The sequence below is a fragment of the Oreochromis aureus genome, linkage group 11, assembly GCF_013358895.1.
Source record: "Oreochromis aureus strain Israel breed Guangdong linkage group 11, ZZ_aureus, whole genome shotgun sequence".
NCBI classification, from domain to species: domain Eukaryota; kingdom Metazoa; phylum Chordata; class Actinopteri; order Cichliformes; family Cichlidae; genus Oreochromis; species Oreochromis aureus.
The window spans coordinates 11160251-11173528 of record NC_052952.1 but is presented as its reverse complement, the minus strand read 5'-3'; the positions used below and the strand labels follow the sequence as shown (position 1 = coordinate 11173528).

The following is a 13278-nucleotide window of genomic DNA, read 5'->3' as shown; positions in this document are numbered from 1 at the left end:
AGAGACAACATCCGCATTTTGCCCAAGCCATTGTTGGTTTCTTTGCATTCTAAATAATGTCAGGAGACAAATTGTGGCAAATAAAACACAGATTTAGACTAAGTAATGTAAAGGAAATGTCAGTGAGGTGTTTTCTTAGTTTCCTTAGCAAAAGACTGTAAGATATATGTGAGACGAGGTGCTGGCTTTGCTGTGCTTTGCTGTAAACTAAATGCTCAACAAACAAGCTAATGTTTGTGGTCTTTCTTTTATGAAACTGCTTATGTCCCCGGGCAATAAAACAGACAAGTTGGAACACTTCTCATTGGCTTTCCTGTGTTCTGCAAGAGCGCTAAAGTTGTGACTGTCAGTGATGTCTGGAAGGCTCATGACTTGTTTGTGAATACCACCAAATCTCACATATGCAGAAAATATAAAAAGAGATTAATGTGGTTTTCATATTTAAGTTGGAAAAAATATGAGATCAGCCAATTAATCACATTAAAGTCATAACTGATCAAACAATGTGGGCATTGCTATAACAGAATTACTTCTTATAAATATTGTAGACTTAGATTAATCATATTTCCTGAGTCCATTAGAACGCACATTCAGCCATTAAAATTATTAGTGATCTATGGGCATCGCCAAGGTCCTTCAAGTGAGTAGTCTGATCTTTCCTTTATTCTGAGATCACAGAGTTGTGGCTGCTAATTTTCAGATCACTTTCTATTTGGCTCAATAATAAGTAACTTGGTGGATAGGCCACATAGGAAATTTAAATATGCTTTGCAAGTCCTCTACTCACTGTTCGGTCCCTTAATCTCCACGTTATGAAAGCAGATAATGTACCTTTTCAGTACCTCTTCATTCCGCAGGTAGCAATGTCATGGGCAAACAAAGGTAAATCCTTTCCTGTGAACTGCCTACAGGCTATTTCATTAACCTTTATTTACAGTGCGTGGGTGGAATAGGTTACTGAAAGCCAAACTCCAATTGAAAACAGTCAATGCAGTCTCCCTGAATAGGATGTATGGGAATGAAATCAACAACAGAGTCAATATATACACAATATATGAGCGCATCACCTAGAATGACTCCACCCTGTGTCATCTGATTGCGACACAGACAATTACAGTACCAGCGTGTGATTGATTTCATTTGGAATAGCTTTCAAACCACAGTGACAATTACTGCTGCCACTCACTGTTATATATAGCCACAAAGTTTGAAATCTGATGACTTTGCTTCTTGGCAGTCACGTTATCTCACAGGTGCGTGCTCATGCAGCCGAAAAAGGCACAAAATCACGAAAACAGGATGACGAGACATTCAGATTTTCTAATTATACTCCAAAACACATATCAGTGGAAAGGCAGCGTAATTATTGTTTAGGTGACAGGCCTGTGATTTCTATTTCCATTTAACTATGGGTTCCTCCAAGAGGGCTTTTAACCTCCAACATCTCCACAATATACAATTAATATCAAACATGAAGTGTGTTTGTGGGTGCAGATGTTGAAAAGAGCAATCTGTGAGAAAATACATTAAAACATATCACAAAAAGCCCTCTTTGAACAAGAGATACAATCGTACAATGCAATGTCTGACATAACCATGCTTGTGTTAGATGGCATCCCTACATTAAAGCCTTCACTTGCTTACAAGTACACTCTTGTAAAACAGGTTGTATTTGTGAACTCCTTCATTAAAAAGCATACCTGCCTTTGGATTTATATAGCGTGCACAACCTAAACAGAGCCCTTCTAAAAATACAACTCTTCTAAAAGCCAGTGTGAAAATCCAGCTGTTTATGTTGCCGGTGTTTTGTGGTTAACTGAGTCAGAAATCCAGGAATTAATTAATTTAGACAGGCATCACAAAAATCAGAGGAGCATATGTTAGTGTGAGTAGAAGATGATATTTCTTGTACTGTAGTTTGTTTGTTTTATTTGTTTTTGTTTTTTTTGAATGAATAAAAATGCAAATTTTCACTCCACAGGCCCTTCAAAATGTTAATGTCTGTATAATAGATTCATTATCTCACTTTTATCAGACAATAGCAATAGTCACAATTTAAGTCCAGTAAATAAACGACACACAGCGTATCCTTGTCAAATTAAGGCAACAGGGAACTGGAAGTGCTTCACATGTGCTGGGTTTACCTTACAGTATAGTTTGACCTCTGGGTCCAGGTAAAGGGTTAAAAAAATATATTTACCATCTGTAAAAAAAAGTCAAAGATCTAATGTATTTGAAACATAGTCTCTTGATTTATTGTATCTCTGGAAAAGCTATGGATCATTAAATACTATCAATTTTTATTATTTTTGTTTTAAAATGAATCTGATGATGCAAGAAAACAGATCACATCCATTCATTTATTTAATAAAACAGTTCACACATGTACAGCTGCAGGAATACATATAAGCAGTCTTTCTGTTTGCACCCAGACTGTTCAATTTACACCTGTCAATCACACCTCCTGTCAAAATGAACTTGAAAGCATTTCAATATTGAGCTGAGCATAACGAACAGTTTATAAGCAGCGGTGGGACGTGTCAGCTGTGAATCTGTGATTGTGTGCAGGTGACAGCAAGGTGGAGTGACAGACACAGCAGTGCAGTTCAAACGGTCACTTTCTGGTACCTGAACAGGACACCGGGTGATCAGCAGGGAGATATAACACAGTAATGTGTGGTGGTTTTCCACTTCAGATTAAGGCAGTTTATTTATTTATTCATCCATGGGTACCACTTACCTGAAGAAGGATGTGTACCCATATTTTATTTTTAAGAAGGACTCAAGTAATGAATCTACAGAGAAATGCGGGTCACGTTCAATCCTCTCTGTCCTGGTTTATCACCAGAGAACTCTCTGTCGTGACACGTGAGGTTAAACGCCCAGTTTTGCTTGATCCTGGAGGGATCCTGCCAAAGATTAATCCATAATGCCTGTGAAATGGCCCTTCATCCAACAAGCTGTGCTGAAAAAAAACACAGACTGTTGTGTTCCCAAACACGCTGTGGCTCTCCAATGACCCAGTGCTGCACCACTTCAGGGAGCCCACACAACACTTGTTCTTCCAGCTGGAGAGGCCGTTTCATTTTCCGCCCTGGCAGCACGAGGAGTTTGCTGAGTATTTACACCTGCAATTCATTGATAAACGCAGAGCAGTATGGACATCAAGACAGGGTGTTTTAGAGGATAAAGCACATTTTAATTCTAATAACAAATTCTTTTTGTTTGGATGTAAATAGATCATTGGAAAATATAAGGCAGCCTAATAGAATACAATAAATTCACCATCATCATTAGTAGAAGTAGCAGCACTATTGAAATGACTGACATGTTAAGATTAATTTCTAGTTGCATTTTATAGAGAAATTTAAACGCTCTGTATATTTGCTGGTGATCTACGCCTATCCAGTCCTGCATCATGTCACACTGTGAGGTCAGTTCACAATCATCTCTCTAACTCCTATAATTTTTGGGTGGATTTAGTCAATTGCCAGCAATTAATACACAAATAAGTCCAGCAGTGTTTTTCATCCATTTCAGCAGACAAGTATGACAACAGATTAAACATTATACTACACATAGGAAAAAAAAGGAAAAAGAATGAATGCATGGCACTAACGCTTTAATTGAAGCCCCAGTTATCCTGACTCGTGTGTGAATGTGACGAAACTGCATGTATGCATATGCAGCTTTTGCTTTGACTAAACACAGGTCAAGGTAATGATAATATAGAGCTCAAGGTGCCAACAGCGACACAAACAAACACATAAAAACAGGTAGGTCCCAGTCTCATAGGAGTATATATTCACAAGAGACTTGCAGGTCTTGTTCAAGCTCCGTTCTCATTGGCTAACACCAGTGCTGTGTATTCACATACGCATGTGTGTTTGCATTCTTATGCCTGTGTGAACACTTGCATCAGAATTTCTGCGTGCCGCGTTATTTAATTTATGTGCAGGTCTGCTGTATGTGAGCGTAGTAACAAGAAAGACCAGTTTTTTCGGTGGTGTGTTGATCCCAAAATGTGTATTTTTGTGCACATATGATCACACGTGTCCCTTATTATAATATCTTTTATCAAAAATTCCTCTCTTAATTTTTCTGCTCTTGTTTAACAGAAGAGTTTGGCATCTCGTGGTTATTGGTGAGGAAATGGCACGGCAATAGAAATCGCTAAATCCCAGGAGAGCAAAGTGCCACATACACATGCAGTGGCCAAGGCCCGAGGGGTGTGGTTTCTTTCTCTAGCTGTTAAAGAAAGGGGCAGCTCAAAGCTATAGATAGGGGCAGACAAAACAAATACGCCCTCACACACAGGGACACACACACAGGCACATGCACACACATAGCCACAGCAACAGCAGGTCAGAGAAGGGATATAGACCGGGCCACATGGAAGGAATGTTTGCCTTGGACCGACACTCTCGTGCGGAGGCTGCGACTTATGGCCCTCTTGACACTGAAAAATGGCTCTAACACAGCGGGGCAAACCAAATATACTCTGTCAGTCGCTGACCAGAGTCAAACTTGTGCTCTATGTATTTTACACTATAACACTTTCACCTTGGCCTTTACAGTGTAGCAGATGGTTATAGCGAGCTGGACAAATTCATTTAAATAAATGTGAAAAATGAAAAAATTAAATGTCATTTTTATTTTATTTAGTTTTTACAGCATTAAATGCAAAATTGTTTTGTTACTTTATTCAGCACAGAATAGTCTGAGGTGATGTTGCTGCTCTCAATTAGCAATAATAATTTTGTGGTATATTAAAAAACAGCAGGAAGGGTCAAAATGCTCTGCTAACCTGCTCGGTGTTACTCTTCAAACTTGGACAGTTGTAATCCAGTGTGTGAAGAGGAGGAAGAGGAGGATAGAGGAAATCACATCCTAAAAGAAGGTGAGAGGACACTGCATGGACCAGATATTTGACTCAGACTACAGACGGATTATGAGGATTGGGCAGTATAAGCCGATATAGGAAACAATGTGATGGTGGGGTGACATATGAATGAAGTGAGGCTATGCAGTATAGCATAGTGTTGAGGAGAGACTCTTTTATTTTTTAGTTTTTGGTCAGCTACAAGCTCCTGAGTCGAAACTGAGCAGAAAGAATGCTGTGGTGCTGAACTAATACAGGAAACAATAGCCTAATTTCCCCAGCAGAGCCAAGTGGGATTCAATGTTAACCACAGCAGACATCAAAGGCGCTCATTTAAACAGCCCGGATGACATTTCACCTGCCTTCCACGAATCCTGTATTATTACAGCAGTAGCCCATGCTCAGTCCCTGCATCTATACTGCATTAGTGGTTGCCATGGTAAAAGTCCTCCATCCCGCATCCATCCTGCACAGACAGACAGAGAGGCACCACTCATACAGATTTCTGCAGGAGGAAATTGAGGATGGGAGAGACAGCTGAAACCCTGTGACAGCTGTTCACAGTTACATAGCACTGCTGTGTGATGTACAAGCACCGTGATCTACCTGTAAAACCACGCTGAGATTTCATGCACTGCACTCTATCACGCCTCTACAGAGGCGCACGACGTGGCGACGAACACAGCGAGCCAGAGCACAGGGAAGGCCACAGCTCTCAAGTTTTATTGTAGTGTTTCAATGCCATTCGGCTTCTTCCGAATCAATTCTACGGCCCGTCTCTGTTTTATTAAACGCAAGGCACACAGAGAGGCAGAGCCGGCTTCTGCTGGATTTCACTCAACACTGCGAATATGTGGTTGACGCGCTAAGCTACCACACTGCTCCCTGATATTTTATTACATCTCGTGATGTCATGCTGAAAAATAAACTCCTCGTGGAGTGATGCTGGAGCCGAAGGGGTTTTAAAGCTCCTAAAAGTCATTTATCAGCTGGATTATCGTCAGCAGCTGCTCATTAAAGCCAGTCACATCTGGATTTATATGCCATTTGTGTCATATCCACAGCAGGGCCCGATGACTAACATTATTATTGTCATATCATTATGAACTAGGAAATAATTTTAACAAGCCATGAGAGGGTGTAAATGTTAGTTTGATGGGAAATAACAAGGGAGTGTAATTCGGAATAGTGCTCTACAGAGATTTTTTTTCTTTATTAGTGATTTAGTTTGAAAAGCTAAACCCAAAAACATAAATCTGCAAACCTAAAACTACTCCAGTCAGTAACTCATGGCACAGCGGCTGCCGATATAAGAGAGGAGGGAAAAAATATATTGTAAAAAAACAAACAAACCCAATAACCATTATGGCCTGAAGAAAAAAAATGTTTTTACATGTTTTTAACAAACCGATGTGTAAAGTTCTTCATAAAACATAATTCTGCATGTTAAAACAGTAGAAATAACAGCGATGTTGCCAGTCTAAGTGTCAATTATGATCAAATTTGTCTTAATAATTTCACAAATTGTTACAAATGTCCAATCATTTTATTATACAATAATAAAATGGCACGTTCTAGTTAAAAAAAAAAAAAGCTGAAATAAACAGCTCTATCACATTTATCTCAAATCATCTTTCCACGGCATAAACAGCATCCTGCACGGCTGCCTCCAGTTCACCTTCAGTTTAATCAATTTAGGAGGCCAATTTTCTCCCAAACCGACAAGGACAAGGTTGTTATATCCATCTTATTAGCAGTGAATACTCTATCATTAGCAAATCAATTGCAGTTTCTATTCACAGTTGGAATGGGTTCAGCTGAGAGGGAGCTGAAAAGAATCGCCACCCTCCACCTCAGTGATTCACACTAACACTGAGCCATACGTAAAGCGAAGAAAACCTCCTCTTGTTGATTGTCCTTAGAAGTTCTCTTGCTCCAAAGCAGCTTATAGACAATATTGTCAAGCTGGCACATCGACGACCTTTAGCATGACTGATCCTGCATAGAGATGAACGAATATATATGTGTGTGTGTGTTTGAAATATGTGTGACATAAAACGAAAAAAAAACTGAAAGACTGAAAAATTGACAGTAGTCAAAAGGGTTACGACACACACACATGAACAGGCCTCATTTAAAGCTAACCCAGCTTCATAGTCAAGATGTTGAATAGTCACTATTAGACAGAAGACACAACGTTTAAATTTTTCTGATTAATTAACATTAAAAAACAAATCTAAATGCTATCACACACTATGTGCACGTGTTCTACAATTTAAATTCAATGGAGCAAAAGTCACACTTTATCAAAGGGACAAAGTAATAATTTGTTCCCTTTTAAACCTCACACATATTAACTACCGTATACGGCATTACACGCAACACATGCAACCTTGTGGAGTACACCTCTAATGAAATCCCTTTCCAAAGACGAAAAAGCAGAAATATGAGGAAAATAAGTGGAATAAAGCAGCTGTTTGACTCGACTTTGACTTCAAGGCCTTAAAGGTATAATCAGATCACAATCGAATTCGCAGTACTTTAGAAATCTTATCATTTAGTCTATCATAGGCCAGGTTAAGTATATACATATAGACATATATAGATTACTTTGCAGTGATAAGGCATACAGAGCTTGATAACAAATCTGAAACATCTAAGTATTTATTATCTGTAGAGATAAGGCATAATATGCAGTGTGATAATAAATATGAAAGCTTCTATCGAAATGATTTTAATTTTGATCCCTGTAAGAAGACTGACGAAAAACACAAGTACGTATGTATTAATTTTATTTTTATTCTTGTTGATGCAGTACTGATCCAAGGGAGTAGTTTTAAACCATACATCTAGCTTATTATTAGTATCTGTGTGATTACCTATAAGTATGTATAATACTGTATAATAACAGTGTAATTTATCAAAACAATCACAGAATCTTTTTAGACAGAAATAGAAAAATGTTGGACATGAAATTAACAGTGATGCTTTGTAATTGTCTACGAAGTTACGCAATTATGTGAAGAATAAAAGCAGCTTAAATGATTTAGTTTGAGCATTAAGAGTAGAAAAAAACCCAACAATAATTAAGAGATGACCACAAAGTCACAGAAATGCACTGATGCCACCAAATGAGGTGCATTGCACATGTTAAGCTTCCTGAAAGCCAGAGGGGGAGCTATGCTGTTCAAAGGTACACAGACTATTTATCAGGTACAGTGTTTATGCTTTTTTTATTCTCTCCAAAGACAGTGCAAGACCTGAAAAATCAATCAGTAAGTAATTGATCCATTTGAATACCGTATTAAACAATGTACAGAAATAATAATAATAATAACAATAATGTAAAGATGGTGAAAAAATACATTTAATTACAAATGCGTACTTCACAATTACTTTTTAATAGAAACTATTTAAGAAATGTTGAATTTCTTCTGTATTTTGTTAAAAAAAATTGTACTCATATTTCCTGTGCTCAATTACTCTGCAAGATTACCCTGAATATTATACTATATATAGTCAGGTGTGTTTGCATGTGTTACATATATCAAAAATTAAATACTGCACTGACTGCACTGTATAATACTGGAAATATCTTTAAAAATACAAATTGTAACGCTTTAATAATATATGGTTGTCAAAACAAAAAACAAAACACCTGCAGAGTGAGATTATTCATTTCATTGCAACAACAATGTCACTTTTTTCTGTATTATAAACAATTCATTTTAATGCAGATTGCAGATGATATTCAGGTCCAAGAGCTTTTTCAATTTTGTATACCCAGTGAGATTCAGAAACTGAAACACTACTGGCATAATAATTCAGGCATTTTTATCTGCCATATGTAATAAAAATGTGTTAAATAAGAGATGATCGCAAACAACGATAAACAATCTTATTTTGACCACATGCAAAAAAACTGAGGGAGCTTTAAATGTATAAAATGTCGGTAAATATGTGAGCTGCGACAGTGTCAGCCCTCCATGCGTTTATCAAAAAGATTACACAGCGAATTTGCACAAACTCCACCCTGCTATTGTGAAAAAGTCTCGGGAAACAAATCAGTATCATAAGAAAATTTTAAGTGACAGAGGCGTGGTTATGGCTGCCACTTTGGCTGTGTGTCTCACTGACCGTCCGGTTAATCCACTTAAGACACAGTGTCCACCGACCTTCTGATCTGACACAATACCTTACACAACGCTCTACAAACTCATCATTAAATGCATTTTATTACATGTCTTTCCCAACACACACATACATATAAAATCCTATTTTTTAAACAGAAATTTTAAATATTGTAGAATCCCAAGATACAGAAATTAACAATAAAAAAAACATCCCAGGGTCACAGGGACTTCGGTGTAATTTTTCATGGTGTCTTCTCTCTCGTTCGTTCTCTTTCCTTTGCATTTCCTTAACAAAAGCCTCTCTCGCACACAAACATCCACTCCACCGGGGTGACAGACAGGGAGACAAAATGGCTGAATAGTGATGGAGGGGCTACATGTTCCTTTATGTGTCGACTAATCAGCCAGCACTAACATGTGTCAACACTGCACTCACACCCTCCTCCGAATAGGGACATTGTCCCTCAGACAGAGGGGAAAAACTAACACTCTTTTCCGACATCCTGACAACGAATGAGAAACAAACAAATAGGAGCTTCATTCATTTATCAGAATGCCAACAACGGAAAACATCGGGACAATAACTCTCACAAGGAAATGTCTTTTAGAACAAAACCACAACATTTCCACTGATATTTCTTCTTTCTTTAACAGAAAGTCGTCCTCGTATGCTGTGTTTGTATGTGAGCTACCGTTGGAGGTTTTCTAACGACAGCTCCTGTGTGACAGCAGAGGGCTGGCCGACGGCTACCTTTTGAAGCTCGCTGCTGCAGCACTGATATCCTCCACACACGCGCACGCATACATACAGTGTCATCAGTATTCTGCTAGACCTGCCTTTTCAAGCTCACTGCAATTTTATTAATATAATCGACGGCAGACATCATCCTACTATACATGAATAATCCTCTATATACCTGGGTTCCAGGACACTAAAAATAGAGAGGAAATTATCAAGACACAGCGAGAGAGAGATTTAAAATAAGGAAATAATGAAGGAAAAGACAATAATACGCAACATGTCAGAGTGTCTTTTGTGAGCCTGCAAATTTGAGTCCGTATGTGAGCCAAGCCTATTCGCTCGACCGAGAGAGCGAAAAAAAGAAAAGAAAAAAGAGGTGGAGAGATAATGAACCTGTGTCTGCTACTGCTACACGCAATCAGGAACTAACCTTGTGAATAATCAAGGCTTTGCAGGCTCAAGAGAGAGAGGGGGTGAGAGAGGAAAAGAAAGACAGAGAGAGAATATAGCGCGAGTCTCTAATCCTATCAGTCCAGTCCATGGTGTGTGTGCATGTGTGTGTCTGCGTATATATATGTGTGTGTGCACGCTCCCACTGTGAACAGTGAAAAAGCAACCTGGAATCAAAGCCTGAAAGCATCTGGGTTTGTGTTCGTGGAACAACGACAAACCTTCTCTCACTGAGGCCTCCTCTAAATCCGAATCAGTGTGAGCCACTCTGAGCCTTCCTCTGCCTCACCACGCATGTCCGGGGTTTTGTTTTGTGCCCGTGTCTGTCACATATCGATGCCGGTGCCTGAAACGGCTTTGTCTTCGGTGCATCGCTGTCATAGCTAAGCGAAAACAAACACCATCGACTTTGTGTCCAGCGCTTACGTTGCTGCTGGTTTGTCTGGGAGGGTCAGGTAGGAGAACACGTTGACGGTGACAATGAAAATCATTTTAATGAGAAGCTCATAAAACATTTTACTAAAAAAATGAGAAGTTTGATGATTTACTTCAAGAGTGGAATCAATAGCAGTATTACAAGCTTTATAAAGGGAGCTACATGTGTTGCAGGACTGTGTTTCTGCACTGTGCCGCAATAATATGGATTTATTATTTTATCAGTCACATATATTGTTGCGCACTCTCCTTTTCTGCAGCAATAGTATTGGATAAATCACTTCTGCTTTTCAATTTGTGTGTGCGTGTGTGTGTATTTGTGACAGAACAACAGCTGATGCTGTGGCTAGATGAACAGGAGGTTGCCATCCCCCACTAATGTGCACACAAACATTTTAAGACGCACCAGGTATGCTGTGCATGCCCGTGTGGACCACGACGCACAACACAGGCGTACCGTTTACCTGCTAAGCTGACTGCGACGTGCAGAACTAGTTATTGCAATCATTGCATTGTTCGACCTGCACACTCGACCTCATACACTACAATACAAGTAATCACAAATACACAAAATAAAAGCCAAATAACACAGTAGTAATCATGTGACGTAAATCGACAGAGCAAACGATGCAGGACGTAAACAGAAACGACAAAGCCGTGGGTTTTGCCTTACGAAGTCGTCCACTAAAAGCATATTTCTCGCCCTCCATCTTACAGCTGGCTGGCCGACAAGCAGACAAAGACACACTACCGCAGTGTGAAAATATACTGACGTAACTGGCTTCTCTGTGCCTGAGAGCTGGTCTGCATGTGTTTTACAGTGTTTTATGCTTTATGGATGGAAGTAAATGTGCATACTGTTGCACAAATTGTGAAAAATGACCTTATGAAAAAAACTGCAAATTCTCCAAGAGATTTTGAGGATGAAGGAAGTTTCACTCTTCAACCTTCTTCATGTTTTTAGTTGAGATTCTCTGATTTGTGTGTATGTGTATGTCACAGCTGTAGAGCAGGGATAGTCGGGCTCTAACTGTAGCAATCTCAATTTTCAGCATCTCAGTATTTGCTCTGCTTTCCTGGGTGTACCCCACCCATCCCCCTCCTCTCCTCTCCTTTTCTCCTCTCCTCTTCTCTCCTCTCAGATTATTCACAGTGAAGGTTGTAAATAAAACTGCAGTATTAGAATTTTACTTATGGCCATTTTCTTTCTTTCTTACTGTGGTTACTTTGCATTTACAGGCGCTGGATTTTTGGAGGAAAACAACACACTTTTACTCAGAATACTCGACTTGCACATACAACTAAACTCATCTACTTCCTACCCTTTTCTTCATTTAGCAATTTAGCATTTTCCATCCAGCAGCAAGTACTGCGCATGTATTTGTCAAAGATTTAACCAGTTTATGCATTACAAAGCCTGAATCCCAGTCAAAGTAGACATAATGTCAGTAACAGCAGTCTCTTAAATTTGTGTAGTGCAGAAGCTCACCTGGCTGAGGCAGTTGCTAGCAGGTTAAACAGCTGTCTGTACGATGGAGGCCTTCAGAGGGTGAAGCCTCTGCCTCCATTTTTTGACAGGCAAAAGACAAAGACTGGGCCACTGGCTAATGCTTACAATCCAATGCTAGTCAAAAAAAGAAACACAAAGGTGGAGAAAAATGGGAAAAATAGTTAGCCATCTTTGGAGAGGGATGGAAATTCAAAAGAAAAACAAAAAGGAACAAGTGTACAGAGACAGTTAAGGTGAAAAATAGAAATGAACAGACAAATCTAGAGAGCGGAGACATGCTAGCAGTTCGCTGATCAACTTTCAACTTTGAGAGTAGGAGCAACAGATGCAGGGCTGGTGTATTGTGGATGGTATTAGGGTGAGGGACACCCCAAAATCTCCCCCACTGAGTCTATGCATTTGTTTGTGTGTGTGTGAGTGTGACAGCAGGGAGCAGCTCAGCCCAGGACGCTGCACGCAGCAAGGGGCCATTAGACATGGTAGGGTGACCCACATAAAAGATGCACAGAAGCACCCACCCACACACACACACACACATACACAAACTTGCACAAGCATGAAAGTTTTCTTTCTGCGGTCAATGTGCCATGATAACCATAAAGCTGGGATTCTTTAACATTGTGTTTAGCATGGCCATTGTCACATGGTTCTCAGGATTTGGTAGGCAACTGCTGGTTAAAAAAAAGAGCTTCACTATATTCAGCACAGATCCGAGAAACTCCTTTCAGTGATCAGACACATTCGTCCTACTCAGTTTTTTCTGAATGAAAACTTTTCAAAGTCTATGTGTTCTGCTGTACTTTTGCTTGTGTTGCCATTTAGCACACGCTGCATATGCTCTTGGCACAAAAAGGCTTATTTTTGTAAATTAGCCAGCACTGATTTGTGCTGATAGTGAGGGGTGGAAAAGTGTGGGCTGGACAACACCAACAGCACACAAGAAAATACACCTTCAAAATCACTACCTAAGCCTGGAGACAGTTTCAACAGGGACTTGGTTCACACACTGATACTGCAGTCCTTTCATCGTGTCTGTGCTTGTGTGCATATTTCATCAAGTTGTGTACAATTTTCCTTTGCATGTGTAATATTTGAGCTGCTCCTCTACAATATAGATAGCAAAAAA

At 39.4% G+C, this 13278-nt stretch overlaps 1 long non-coding RNA gene across 1 annotated transcript; it reads right to left on the bottom strand.

Annotated features, from left to right (window-relative positions):
* Nucleotides 1-2368: 2368 nt before the first annotated feature.
* Nucleotides 2369-12614, bottom strand: LOC120442591. Its single transcript, XR_005614793.1, has 3 exons — nt 12132-12614; nt 2741-3128; nt 2369-2628 (listed from the first exon to the last, which is right to left on the bottom strand). It is a non-coding gene; the product is annotated as an uncharacterized LOC120442591 (long non-coding RNA).
* Nucleotides 12615-13278: the final 664 nt, after the last annotated feature.